The 12,709-nt window shown below is 34.2% G+C and overlaps 1 protein-coding gene and 1 long non-coding RNA gene across 6 annotated transcripts in view; one reads left to right on the top strand and one right to left on the bottom strand.

The window, feature by feature from the left end:
- Positions 1-12,709, bottom strand: part of LOC136035456 (homeotic protein ultrabithorax-like) — a 156,114-nt gene that overhangs the window by 64,887 nt on the left and 78,518 nt on the right. The gene's annotated exons all lie outside the window — the stretch shown is intronic.
- Positions 1-12,709, top strand: part of LOC136035464 (uncharacterized) — a 56,357-nt gene that overhangs the window by 12,395 nt on the left and 31,253 nt on the right. The window contains exon 2 of one of the 2 annotated variants that reach the window (XR_010619446.1): positions 9,977-10,219. The exons of the other annotated variant lie outside the window; for it this stretch is intronic. This is a non-coding gene — a long non-coding RNA (uncharacterized LOC136035464). The remainder of the gene's footprint in view (positions 1-9,976; positions 10,220-12,709) is intronic. 2 annotated transcript variants of the gene reach the window in all.

Here is a 12,709-nt window from a genome sequence, read left to right as displayed (position 1 = left end):
TTATGTACATTTATAAACGTTTTCTTTATTATTTACGGAAAAAGGGGATTCTATGCATACAAGTTAGCTATTTAAAAGAAGTGTTCATATTTTTGGAATAGCACAACCGTAAAAGTAATGTTTGTCCTTTGCTTCGGTTTTTAGCATTTCTAATCCTTTTCACCTTCTTTCGATTTGTTTGGGAGAGCTGATATTTGAAAATTAAAAGTCATGAATGCAACATAATTTACATGTGCTTCACAGGATAATTTTGAGGAGAGTATGCCAACCCAGTAGATTTCCAAGGATGAGTCACCAGGGCCGCATCTACGATTTTTCGAGATGCGTTTTACACAAAAAAAAATTTCGGAGGAGGGGGGGGGGGAGTTTACACCCAAAAAACACAAAAAATAATTTATTTATATCCATTTTCGTTACGTTTTTGCGAGTCAGACAAACATTTCGAGTGGTGGGGTTCTAAACCCCTACCCCCCCCCCCCCCATACGGCCTTGTGGTGCTATAAACTGAAATAACAGCTAAACTAATTTTGCTAGATGCGTTACGTCTTGCAGAATTTTCTTAGAGCCAAAAACATGGTTAGATACTACAAAAATCTCAAAACAAATTCGCTGTAAAAAGTCTCAGCTGAAATTATATCATTGTTATATCATTCAAGGCCATTTACAAGGGCCGAAGGCCCAGGCTTCTGACCGCTGTGACTGGAGGGAGGTGTAAAAATACCCATGAAAATTTTTTTTTGCTAAAAAAAGTTCTTCTTTTGCAAGTAGCCAATTTTGCTGATAGGGGGATGGTCACTGATCGGTTATATGATTGACACTATACAATTTCGATCGCGAATGATGCAAGCATGACACAAGAAACTGGTCAAGCAACTTCTTTCTACCAAACAATTAGCTTTGGTTTGGTTGCAATATAAATTGTAGCTATGTTTTATTTGAGGATTTAGTTTGTATTTTGGTTTGGTTTGGTTTATGTTAACAAATTTGGGCTATATATTTGCAGACTAGGGGGTGGGGGTAAGGCATATCATGTATTAAATACAGCAATGGTTAGCTTATTTATTTAATATGTGCTATGCTTTACTCCCGACCCACTCCCTAATGTGTAAATATATATCCCAAATTCGTTTCTAAATTATTATATATTCACCATATTTTGTTTCATTTCATTAGCATTAACCGAACTTCACTTCCCGAGTGTCTATTATGTAACCGACAAGTATCGAGGGATACTATAGCTGAAATAATTATACTAATCTTCTAAAAGCCTTCCATTGCAGAGTCTCTTTGAAGGGGACGCCCAGTATATAATTACTATTTCTTTCGCAATAAGCTGGTTTTCCTTTCTATAAAATACCGTTAAATGTCTCTGTGTAAAATTCTATTGTTAAAGCATATTAATCATCTATAAATATAAAAATAAAACCAAGACTGAGGTGACAAGGTTGTGAGGGGAAACACTTTATTTTTTACTTATTTTTGGGTCGTGACACTAAAATCACTATGAAACAATGCCTTAGGAATTAAGGGTAGACAATAATTTTCAAATGTTTTATGTCATGCCTCCCCCCCCCCCTCCCCAAAAAAAGAAAAACCAAATTTGTTAAAATACAGACAATTGATTCCCAGCCACTCTTTGATAAACAATGCCTCGAGCCTGATTATCTTTTTTTGTCAGCATTGTCCAGCTATCTTCTTATTTATTGACTAAATATAATAATATTTTTCTGAAACTGACTGTAATCTATCGTCTATAGTATTGCGACCCCCCCCCCCCCTGGTTGAAGTTACCTCTATTTTACCTTAGTCAATTTAGTTTTCTAAGTTAGCCAAAGTAACTAATGCAATACGAGTAGCTGCTGCAGTAATTCGTCAACTTATATTTTAATGTTATATAAATTCATTTCTATGTGTTTTTTAAGAGATTAAATAAAAAAAAAACAAGTTTTTTCAACTGAAAGTAAGGAGCGACATTAAAACTTAAAACGAACAGAAATTACTTCGTATATGAAAGGGGCTGCTTCCTCATCAACGCCCCGCTCTTTACGCTGAAGTTTGACTCTTTCTCTCAACTCTTCTTTTTAAAACAGCAAAAAACTTTAGCGTAAAGAGCGGGGCGCTGATGAGGAAGCAGCCCCTTTCATATAAGAAGTAATTTCTGTTCGTTTTATGTCGCTCCTTACTTTCATTTGAAAAAAGTAGTTTTTTTATTTAATTTCTGACCGTTTTTGAATCAATGCATGTTTTGATTTTGGCTCTCCGCAGAGAAATAATTACAACGAAATTTGCATATTTTTTTATTTTTTTTGGCTAAATGGCTTTCTCATAATTTTGATCGAATGATTTTGAGAAAAAAAGAGCGGGGGAGGAAGCCTAGTTGCCCTCCAATTTTTTGGTTAATTAAAAAGGCAACTAGAACTTTTAATTTTTTACGAGTCTTTTTATTAGTAAAAAATATACGTAACTTATAAACTAGCTTACGTAAAGAATTTTTTATTCTCATGTTTTTATTACACATATGAGAGGGTTCGCCCTCTCGTCAGTACCTCTCTCTTTACACTAAATCTTAAATTTTGTCCCATTCATTAAGAATCACCCCTGAATCACAAAAGCCGTAGAATAAATAGTTGACATTACTAAAATACTTTAGCGTTAAGAGCGAGGTATTAGGAAGAGGTGAGCCCCTCGTATGGGTAATAATTTCTGTTTGTTTTAAGTTTTAATGCTACTCCTTACTTCCAGCTGTAAAAAACTTTTTCATATTTATTTTTTCATTGTTTTTTTTTTTTAAATAATGCTAGTGAATCCTGCGCTCCCTTCATGGAAATTTTCTTCCCCCATGAAAAATTCCTCGATAGAAAGTTCCCCCAGCATATCCCCCTCTTCTCAACCTCTGCCCCCAACCAAAAAATCCTCCTGAAAACACCTGTACACTTCCCAATAACCATTACTATATGTAAGCACTGGTTAAATTTTGTAACTTGAAGCCCCTCCCACGGGGACTGTGGAGGTGTAAGTCGTCTCCAAAGACATAGTTATAAGGTTTTTTGACTACGCTGAATAAAATGGCTATCTCAGAATTTTGATCAGTTAACTTTGGGAAAATAATTAGCGTGGGAGGGGGCCTAGGTGCCATCCAATTTTTTTGGTCACTTAAAAAGGGCACTAGAACTTTTCATTTCCGTTAGAATGAGCCCTCTCGCAACATTCTAGGACAACTGGGTCGATACGATCACCCCTGGGAAAAAAAAAAAAAAAAAAAAAAAAAAAAAAACACGCATCCGTGATCTACCTTCTGGCAAAAAATACAAAATTCCACATTTTTGTAGATAGGAGCTTGAAACTTCTACAGTAGGGTTCTCTGATACGCTGAATCTGATGGTGTAATTTTCGTTAAGATTCTATGACTTTTAGGGGGTGTTTCTTCCTATTTTCTAAAATAACACAAATTTTCTCAGGCTCGTAACTTTTGGTGCGTAAGACTAAACTTGATGAAACTTATATATTTAAAATCAGCATTAAAATATGATTCTTTTGATGTAGCTATTGGTATAAAAATTCCATTTTTTAGAGTTTTGGTTTCTATTGAGCCGGGTCGCTCCTTACTACAGTTTGTTACCACGAACTGTTTGATACACTATTATTGAGGTTATTCTTATAAACACTACTAAATATACGCAACTAGATAATCCTTTTTTTTTCAATAATAATTATTATAAGAAAAGTTTTGGAAACATAATTAGTTAGGGAGGTGCAATATTATTGTCTAATCAATAGGTACCACAAGCCACATTTCTCACCTTTGATTTGTAATTAAAAATATAAAGGATGTGGGTGCAAAAATCAAAAGTATGCTAATAGTCCAGTAAAAAAGCTAAACTAATAGCAGATTAATACGTGCATTCTAATCCAAAGGTCAAAACCTTTGGAAAAAGGTTCACTTAATAAGCATTGCGTTTATTGTCTATATTGCTATCACAATTAATCGAACAAGCGCTTATCGAAAGTCTTTTGGGGTATGCTCACGTGAAAGAAGTTTCTGACAGAAAATAAATCACTGTCAATACACCAGGGATAGGGGGTGGGGCTTGATTTCCATTGGCTTATATTTTCATGGGAAGTAATTATGTGGGAAATAAAATTGATTTCCAGCTAATCTAGTCTAAAGGGCTAAACTCACTTTGCTTCAATTGCTTAGAGGCAAGTCCATTTAAATATATAAAAAGTTATAAGCTATTCGGTATTAAACACAAAATTAGGTGGAAGCAAGGGCACAGAGTTTCAAATTAAAAGGAGGGACCAGAATTCCCAATCTTGAGCATGACACCTGCAATTTCGATTAATTCGCTTCGAGGTGATATCTATGGAGAAAGAGTAGGGGCTCATCCAATGACGCTTCTACACTTTATCAGGGGAGCATCTGGCCCCTCTCCAGTGTTTCCGACATCATATATTAAATTACTTTTATTTTATATCTTTACACTCCTGTGATGTAACTTGTCCCCCTAAGCTATGAGGCCTAAAACCACTACTCGGATCATTCACCCAAGGAAACGTCTCCATCTATATTTCGTCAACAGCGTTCTAACATGTATTAGAACAGCGTTCTAGCGTTCTAACATGTATATATTAAATGTACCGTCCCTTGAGTAGCAGTTTCCTGCTGCTATTTAAAAAGTGTGAAATTTTTGTGGTTTTCTAATGAAAAAGGTCCTGGAAACGTTTCCAAAGGGGTCAGCATATTAAATAATTCCGAAATAGTGAAAGTTAGATCATTCAAACGGAAAAAAAAAAATTTCCAAATAAAAATAAATTATTTGAATAAAACTTTAAAACTGAATTATATGTCAACTGAATTATATTCGCCCTAGTCTAAAGAAAAAAAATGATTGTTTTCCGTCATAGTTTAAAGTTGGCTGGAGTAACTTTTTTTTTTCTGTTTATGGATGTTTGAACACAAATAGACACCATACTTAAAAAAAAAACAAATTATAGTTGTAATTTCAGAGCAATAACTGTCAAAATTACGAGAATTTATTGCTTACTTTTCCGCTACAAGTTGCACAATAATTACTCAACTATGTAGTTAAGTTATAGTAATTAAGAAGTTATCAACTTGCTTTCACACTACATGCTTTTCATGTGTATTTCATGATAAACTAAAGTATCAAATAATAAAGAATATAATCCTAAACTTTTCTTTACTTTGTCAACCATAAGATGTCAAATGGTCCTAATAACCTTTGATTTTATTTTTTAAATCACATTTTATTTTTAAATCATATTTTATCTTTACATTTGTTGCAAACGCATTATAACAAAATAATTTTAACAAAATATTTTTCGTATTTTTTTTCCATTTCAGTCTCTTTTTCCTTTTTTTTCTTGTGACTCTGCATTTCAACTTGACTATACAAAATTCTCATTCAGTTAGAATACATAGACTGTCGTCAATATTGCCCTATGCCAAATTGGTAGGATACTAACCTTTACTGACTATAAAGCGATAGTGATCTAAGAGTGTAAATAAATAACTTTACACTTACTAGCCATACACTTGTATGCACAAGTAAACAATTGAAAAAATATTTTTGATTATAGTCAAAATATAATCAATGTGAAAAATACCAAAATTATCTTGTAAGCGCATCAAAAGGTAGCCTACAACTAAAAAGTATGCTTTAGGAAAATCATGCAGTCTAAATAAAGTTCTAATTGCAAAATTAAAAAAAAAAGTTAAAAAAAAGAAAAAAAGAAGATGAAATTAGTGCCGTAAAATAAAAGAGGCTTTTTGCTGGTAAAAGTCCAAACATTAACAATCTTTTGGTGTCCATTATGTTAATTACATGTTATTTTCTACTGGCGTGAACTGGGTGAATACTTGCAAAATTTGTTTTTATCTTTCAAATAATGCTTTTGTGACACTGAAAAGGCGTCTAAACTAGGTATTCATCTTGGAATTCAGGCTACATTCCGAAATTAATGTTTGGGCTATACATACTTAAATTAAGCAATAAAAGTGAAATTTTCAGAATCAGCTTAAAATAAGGGTTATATTGATATGTGAATAAAGTTTGGAACACTATATCGATAAGTATAACAAAATAGAGCACCTTTCAAGATGCTCTTGTAGGTAAGTCAATTAGCTAGTAATTTGAAGAGTTTAATCTTGAATTATTTTAACTATTAATAGTTTAGATTTTTAGTCATTCAATTATAAACATATTTCTTTATATCCTATTTGATAACAAAACGTTAAAGTTATATTCTTGCATAATTTTATTTACTCAAGCACTAGTTTCTTACCCAGTTTGCTACCAATTAACTGGAACGTTCGTCTTTCGCTACAGCAATCAGGACATTTACATTTTCAAGAGCTCCGCGATGATATGCATTTTTTTTACTGATTGTCTACTGATTTTTCACACATCTTCTTTATTTTTATGCTTGGCATCAGCTAAGCACTAAAATTGCAGACCCGCATCCTATGTTTTTTGTATTAAAAATTAAGTTTTCAGGTTTTCCTAATTTTTTGAGACATGAATAATTTTGATAGCTTTTATTTAACTAACTTAAGAAACACATTTCTTTTTACTGTCCAAGGTGCTTTAATTACTTACAGCTAATTTTGGTACGACTAGCCTTCTGACTTGGATGGAGCGAGACAGAAGGATGACCGGGCCAATCAAGGCCGGATTTAAAGCTTTGACACTTCTAGACAGGAGCGTTTCTGCCGCTCTGCTTATTGCAAAATTTTCAGGAAAACCCCCGAAAATTCGGGGATCGTGGATGCGCTGAACAGAACGCAAATGATGGGTCAAAAGTAATGGAAGAGAGAGGTGATACCAAACCACCTGCCAATGGCCGTTCTTGGTAGAGACCTGACAGTTTAAAAGTGGCCAAGAATTTCTGTGTGTTTTTTAATCACTTTTCTGTGAATAGGCAGTGTGGTGCCTGAGTGCAACTGGGACTTTGACAATAAATCACAGCAGTTTAGTTTTTGGTAAGGAAAAAAATCACTGAATGGCAATCTATTGCGCCCCCTGGCATTGTGCGCCCCTAGTGATCCTATTGGTAAATTCAGGCCTGATGCCGATGGTTCGTTGAGCTCAACAAATGGCACGATCGTTCTTTTGGATCAGAAGGTCTTCTCTTTTAAATTGGAAGTTCATGTATAACCACTAAAAGTATTTATATTCCTTAAAGCACTTAGATTGCTATTGAATTGTTTAATAAATCCCAATATTAAAATTTCAAATTAGACTAAAAAATTATATCTATTTGATCGTATTTTATACTGCTTCAACCAAGAATTTATCTATGAGGAGATAATGGAAAATTGCCTCTTTTCATTGGCTTAAAAAACAAAACAAAAACAATAAGAACTGGGACTTTTTTTTTAATCAAGTAGACTCTTAGATCACATTATAAACAGAGATTGTCCAGAAACCTTTTGAGAAATATTTTATCAATCAACAAAGACGACGACCTAGAACGACAACTTTTGATGAGAGATGAGTAGAACTTTTTTTTCCAAATTGCAGAACAATTCAATAGATTGGCTTTACACATCTAATCGAACTTTAAAACTTCTTTTATCTTTTTCGTATCACTTCTGTAATAAAGTCTAGCATAGTAAATTTATTTAATTTGGGAAAATATTTGCTAGCATTGAAAAATCAAAACCAACGAAATTGAGGATTTACAAGTATTGTTTCGCACTTTTTAATTCATGGAATATCTCCCACGATTTATGCATTTTTCAAGTCATATTTACGATGTACTTGCTTTTATCTGCCATCTATATTATACAGTAAATTTAAATTTAGATGGCATTACACATAGATTGAACGAAAGAGATGAGCGACCCAAAAGAGGGATGAGCAAGCAGATTTTTAGGTGGATTTAAAATTTCTTAGTAGGTGGTAAAGCTATATTATAGCTATGCTATCAGCCACTATAGGCAAATAAAATTAACGGCTATGGAGTTGCTTTTTAAACGTTTCGCTTCCTGGATTTTATAAATCTGTGTAAAACCTATCGATAAGATAAGCTACCGGGTATGCCCGTTGACCGTTAGAAAAAGCATTGCACTCTCTTAGCTCTTAACAAAGAACTTGAGTATAAATTCCTTTATTTTTGACAATTTGAAATAAACAATATTGCTTTCACTGATCTCTTTAGATAGTGATACTATAGGTACATTTCAATTTCTGCTTTTACAAATTACAAATAACAAATTACAACAAATTTACAAACAAATTTACAAATTACAAATAAGAGAAGAAACAGTTTCCATTTGAGACCCAAACCAAGAACTTCCAACCCATAACTCTTCACCCACAAGGCCTTCACACAATCTATTACAAACAAATCTATTACAAGCAAGTTCATTACCTATGACTTCACTCCCACAGCCAAGGCCGTATCCAGGATTTTTGTTTGAGGAAGGAGTTTACAAAAAAAAAAAACTTTACAAAATGGATTTAAAAAAATCTTATATGATTTTTACGAGTGAAACACACATTTTTGAGGGGGAGGGGATAAAACTCGATACCCACTCCCCCCGAATACAGCCCCGCCAAGAAAAAATTTTGCAAACAAATATTACCACCGGTTCAATCTTACACAAAAAACCGCATGCCGGAAATTTTACACTCCGCATTGTTCAAAAGTATAAATAATTCTTAGTTTTAGTCAACGTCAACATTTTTGTTTATGAGGCTGAATTAAAATACGAGCATCCTAAACGAAAAAATACTGCACATAGTCTGCGCTTTTTGCTAATGGCTCCCAAATTCCATCATAATTTGTGTCCAATGTTTTCCGAGCTTACTCATTACAAAGCTAAAAGTCAAAACCTAAACATGGAAAGAAAATGTTTCCTACTGGGAGTGTGGTATCCATCGGAGATGATATTTAAAAGCTTTGATATTTGAAAGGAAGCATTTTATCATTAATTTTTTTTTGAACAGCTTCAATTGAAATGGCCTCGGGCGGAATTTTTAAAAGCACCAAAGATATTTTGGCTTACTGAGGAAAAACATTTTTTAAATGTAGTATGGAAGGGTAAAAAAGAAACCTTGGTAAATATACATTTACTTTTCATTTCCTTTTGCTTAAGGTTCTTTTTTTCTCTTAAAGCTTTGTTTTACTTTTGTCTTTTTAAGAAAAATTGACCTAGTAATTTCAAATTTGTTATTTTATTTTTCTATTTAACCATTTACCTAGTTTTTCTTTCTAGAATACTGTCTGTTGAAATTCATTTGAAAGGATGAGCAGATAGGTTTTCAGGGATAGCATCCCTCTAGGGAGCCATTTCAAATGGGATGCAGGGTTTTACAAATCTGTTGCTTAAGAAATCAGTATGGGGGGTTAATTCTTTTAAATATTGGTCTGGCAGCTGGTAGTAGAGGTAAGGATGACTTACCAGAGACAGGGTATTGGAATGCACTGTGTAGAAACATCCATATACTGCAGAGCCAGCTGCACTTTTTTAGCAGAGCATTTGGTTCCGTTGAGGGCAGTCTGTGCGATGAGGAGAGTCAGGGACTCTCCTTTGTCAGTTGTCATCAAGACTAGAAAAAAGGCCTTAGGAAGAACTTCAGTTTTGCCTGTGAATTTTGAATGGTATTTCCGATAATCTGTAGGGAAGGAATAGTGCTCTGATGACAACAACATAACATGCTCTTAGCCAACTCTATTCTGGAGAATTTTAGAGTTTGGTGGCAAAATTTTTCTTGTATTGTAGCCGGATTGACATATTTCAAGAAAAGCCTTACAATTTCCTGTAGCGGATTGAATCGGATCATTTCTCAATTATAAGAGCCAGCGTTTGTGTTCCTTTTGCTTTGCTCTGATAGGCTTTTTGTAGTTAAAGTTGAACCATGTTTTGTCTTTGCTCAATATTTATATCCTATTTAATATCTACATCTTGTATATCCTCTGAATGTTAACCACTGACACATCTTTACAGCCTTATCAGGAACTTCCTTGAAGAATCCTTTCCAATTTTGAGAAGCAAGAGTAGTCCGAAAACCGTCCCAATCCGTTTTGTATTTTTGAATAATCCACTCGTGCCTTAACTGTGGTAGAATACGAAGGAACCTTGGGCTATAGTGGTTACGTGGTAATCCACCAAAGCATGATCATTCAGCAAGTGGCACCACATCTATGAAAATGTAGAAGAAGTGCGTATTTTCAAATGAATATGCAAAAGGTATTTTTCAAAATCTAGGGGTTAGGGGAGCATTTTTGTTTCTTTTTTTTTTAATGAAGCTGCAAAAATTTATTTTTCAAAACTAGATGGGGCGCCATTGTGCCCCCCTCTCCTCATTTGATTTGTGCCTCTGCACTCACACGAAAAGAGTCAGGCTGGTCTGTAAGGGGAATATAAAGACAATATTGTCGTTAAGATCTATTTAGATGTTAAAATTAGCAAGGTGGTCATGTCCATTGGACAGAGACAGATCACGTAAGTAACATCCATCCCAAAAGTGGTTTTTCCTGTGAATCCATATTTTACGCTGGACAATCGAAATTCTCCTTTAGAATGATGACTGACTTTAGAAACTTTCTGCTAATGTAATTGAGGTAGATCTGAAGGTAGTGGGTTTACCAATAATGGCAGGCTGATACAGGAGGTCGACTCTGAGCCGCAGGGCTTTTTTACGTTCTGATTGTGGGTGATTTAAATAGTTATATGGAATATGGCGTTCAGAGTAAACATCAGCGACACCATCACCATAGGTAACACCATTCCTCACTTATAATCCCTTTTATAAGTGATTAATCACATAATATAGATTATAATGGTAAGCTTGCTAAATGGTAAGGGTGCATGCAATCTATGCATGGCACCCTTACCATTTAGCAGCTCCTACCTGAGATTAGTCCCGGCAAAACATATTATGGTCGCCTTGATGGTATCTGATCGGAAGCTCTGCATGATATACGGTATTTGACGGCTAAATGATTGGCGTTAATTCGGTCAAGAGTAACACACACAAATCAGAGATAAAAATTGAAACCAATCTTGAAGAAAGCTTGAAAAGTACAAAGTATTAGGAGGTTACTTGAATTACCCGCTGATGGTCCAGTAAGCTGTTAATCTCTAAATCTCTGCGAATCAATCTGGCAAGTTGTGTCTTGAATAATGAATCTATATTTTTCTAATTATATACAACAGATTGGTAAATCCGCTGAGCTATATTTCTGTGAAACCCCCTGGGTAAACCTATAATAGATTTAACAGTCAAATGTGGTCTATCGTACAGCATTTCCTATCAAATACCATCAATGTGACCATAAGGTGGATTGCCGAGACTAATTTCAGTCAAGAGCAGATTAATAGTAAGGGTACCATGCATGGACACACAATTCTCAGGCAAGATTATATGCAAGGGGTGGTGTCACATGTCGTGGTGGGTGTTGTTACTGTTTAACCTCAGAGACATATTCCATAAACTTGCTTGAATCAGCGGTTCAGTTTTTCCAAGACAACGTTCTACGATTCATTTTCCAGCATTCCCCTGGCAAGATTTTGGTGGATTTATCGAGTGAAATTCAGTTGATTCCCTTAGCTTAGTTATGGCAAAAGTCCTGGAAAAGTTCTTGTGCAAATGTTTGCTGAATTTCTGTAAATTCTCTGACAAAAGTTTTGTCGATCCCTTGAGCAAAAGTACGATAGATTCACTTATACAATACCAGCATACTACTTGAGCCAAATTCCGGTATCATTCCCTTTGCAAAGTTTCATTATATTTTTTTTAAAAGAATTCTAGCAGATTCACTTAGCAAATTTCCAGCATATTTTCTGAGGAAGTAGATTTAGTAGATTTGAGATTTAGTAGATTAAGTAGATTTGACTGGCATATGTTTTGACGGGATATAGAAGGATCCAAGAATTAATCAGTAAACGTTAATCATTAGTGATTTTCAGAAATGCAACATATGTTTAGGCCATATTGTCCTCTTTTTGGGTCTCAACCCCATGATTTTCAATACTTTCTAGTCTTACAAATTTTATTATGTGGTGTTTTTTTAAGATAGTTTTTTTTCCCCTTCGCATAGTACAGCATAAACTATTTTTTCTAAAGGGATTTCCCTGTATATAACTTTCAACTATGGTATAAAACTGTAAACCTTACTGTTAGCAAGTTGAACACGAGACTCTAAAATAGATGCTAAAAGGTTTTAAATGTAATAACTAAAAGAAAATAATAGTTGCATAGCAGTATATCATTTCGGTCTATTGTTAATGCAAACATGATTTATCCCATGTGTCATTCTAGAAAAGAGGGGGAGCGTGCTCAAATTTCCAAGTCTTTCCGTTTGTCTGCTATGCTTCCCGCAATAAATTAAGTCACCATAGATGCGGAGGATTCTAATAGCTTTATATCTTTTCATAGAATAAATGTATTATTCATGAAGTTGACAGAAAACCCTGTTAGCAGTAGGAGGCTGCGTTCTTCTGCTGCGTGGCGTTGAATAGGTTGTTTTACTTTGTGTATAAAATATTCAAGCTAAAATTTATTTGTAAGCTTCTTTTATATAAAATATCGTATTCACTAGAGGTGTTGAGGGTCTACCATAGTAATTTTATTCAGAATAGTTTCAAGGTTAGGAAATGGGTTGATTATTTTTATAATGTAAATCAGTAGCTTTTAGCAAGAATTTTTTTTAGTATGACTCATGATTTTCATTCTCT

This window comes from Artemia franciscana, chromosome 14, assembly GCF_032884065.1.
Source record: "Artemia franciscana chromosome 14, ASM3288406v1, whole genome shotgun sequence".
In the NCBI taxonomy this organism is placed as follows: Eukaryota; Metazoa; Arthropoda; class Branchiopoda; order Anostraca; family Artemiidae; genus Artemia; species Artemia franciscana.
This window is presented reverse-complemented; position numbering and strand designations above follow the sequence as displayed.